Source organism: Austrofundulus limnaeus, unplaced genomic scaffold, assembly GCF_001266775.1.
Source record: "Austrofundulus limnaeus strain Quisiro unplaced genomic scaffold, Austrofundulus_limnaeus-1.0 Scaffold216, whole genome shotgun sequence".
In the NCBI taxonomy this organism is placed as follows: Eukaryota; Metazoa; Chordata; class Actinopteri; order Cyprinodontiformes; family Rivulidae; genus Austrofundulus; species Austrofundulus limnaeus.
The window spans coordinates 929,019-931,382 of record NW_013952618.1 but is presented as its reverse complement, the minus strand read 5'-3'; positions in this window follow the sequence as shown (position 1 = coordinate 931,382).

The window sequence follows — 2,364 nt, the reverse complement described above, 5'->3', positions numbered from 1 at the left end:
TAAAATTAAAATTAAAATTAAAATAGACTTGTATTTGGTGAATGTTTAACCTAGCCTGGACGAAGACTTTTGTCTCTTTTATACTCCGAGCGCAGTGGCAGGTAAGGTACTAGTGATAACCGTTMGACAAAACATCTCTTCATAAAATATCATATTATCTCTTTAAAGGCGCACAAGAAGCTACTGTGAATGTGAAAGTTGGGAACAAAGCAGACAGAGCTATCAATATCTTCTGCTTCTGTTACTATGTGACACATTGTTTATTGTTAGATGTGGAACATCGCCGCGTACTTCTGGACTTGAAGATTTATTTAAGTCTCTGCAACTGTGTGAAGTGTGCTGTATCATCGCAGGAGGCTGAGAGATGGTGAACAATGGCCTTGGGATTGAACTGGATCTGATTTCTCAACATGTCACAGATGGCCACGTGAATTCTTTGGGGTCTTATGTGTAAATATGTTGGTGTAAAAGATGGAGATGKGACTTAAGAACTGAAGGCGATGAGACGGAAGTTGGCGCTCCACTRTGATACTCCTGCTCCATCCCTCAGATGTCTTGGAGATTTATATTTTGAATGGACGCTCTGCTAGCTGCAGTATTGATCCCCACTATAGGTAGCACATGCCTACTCTGTGCAGGAATCATAAATTACTACGTTGAAATAAGGAATGCCGACCATCTCTCACAACAGAGTAGTCAAGTCATCATTTTTCGGCCTGCAGAAGGGAAAATGAGCAGGTTTGAGTGATGGCTGTTACACTGTGCAGCTGAGGTCAACAGAGGAAGGTCTGAGCTCATCCATATCTGGGATGTTTACAAGGAATCTGAAGAAGCGGGTCAATCTGTGTCAGCGAGGATTTGACGTCATTTCAAAGAACAAAACCTCAAGCAAAAGTAATAAATCACCCGACTTCCAATGGTGTTTTATCTGCAGAACATCAGCGTCAGATGGGAACAAAAAAATGTTTCAGCCTGCAGAAGGTTTTGATGATAATGAAAATAAGAGAGAAAAAATGCAGATCAGCACTTGGAGTACGATGAGAAATTCAGCAGATTAACTTGCCAGGTTATGCAGACGTATTGATCTATGGGAAGAGTTCACTGGCAGTGACCTTCATGATTTGTGCAATATAATTAAATATGCATTATCACAGACAGTTCCCACGAGTGTGGATGAAGAAACATTTGGAAAATGTCAGGTTCTCTGATTTCTATGTCACTGATGAACTTGGCTGTAGCAAAAGCACAAAGGAACAAATGTGGCCAAATGTCGATTTTTCTCATTTACCCAGTTCAAAAATCACATCTGCACTGCCTACAATTAGATGTTTTTCTCCTAATCTGAAAAACAATTTTTTTTAAACAAATGGATATTACATAACAACAAAATCCCCAATCTAATAATGCCAAAAATCTTTATACAGTACATTCATCTTCCTATAATGTCATAAAGTCATTTTAATCACCTTGTTTTGTTTATAGAACATTCTGTGGGGAAACTGTGGTTATTACACGCAGCTGTTGTGGCTCACTAAAAACTGAGAGGCTCAAATAACATAAACGGGATGAAAACTGAACAAAATAATGAAGGTATGTAATGAAATACTTTTTTATTTCAGTGCAAAAGGAAATGAAGTTTGCAAAAAAAAAAATTCCTCCTGTAGTTGGCCAGCTTGAATTTGATTTGAAATCAAAGCCTCTCTCCCTGGTTYTGAATTGGCTGTCAAAAACATTTAAATGTGCCCTTCTTCTCTTTGGAAGAGTCACAAAGGCTTAAACACTTCTTTAAACTGGAGGATTTTTTTAAAAGGTTTATTACATAAAAAAGTATTTATAAAAACCTTATTTTTTACCAGTTGTCATTGGTTTTTACTGAATCCTTTTTGCGCATAGACTTCAGGAGTTGTATTTAAGAAGCAGAGCTGCCCTGCAAATAAAACATACATAACTGCAATTTTTGGCTTCTTTGTTCTTAATTATTGCCCACTGCTGAATGCTAAAAAGGTAATACATTGTTCAAGACATTTGCTTAAAACCATCTGTTAGCAAAATATTTCACCAGCAGCTGACAGGTTTTACTTATAGAAAATAATAATTGGATTTGCAACTGAATACCTTTTGGAATCAACTAATTTTAAGATGGCCACAGCTAATTAACATGAGCCAACATTAAAATAGGCATAACAGTGTTACATAATATAACATAAAATTACCAACTTATATTTTCTTTTGCTAAATCTTGACTGAGCATGATTCAAATATTACAAAAAGAGACAGTTTTTCCTAATATACAGAGTAGTCTGTTTACACAGTGAATAAATGTATGTTCTGCTGTCATTATAACTTCTTGTTGCTAGAGTGTGT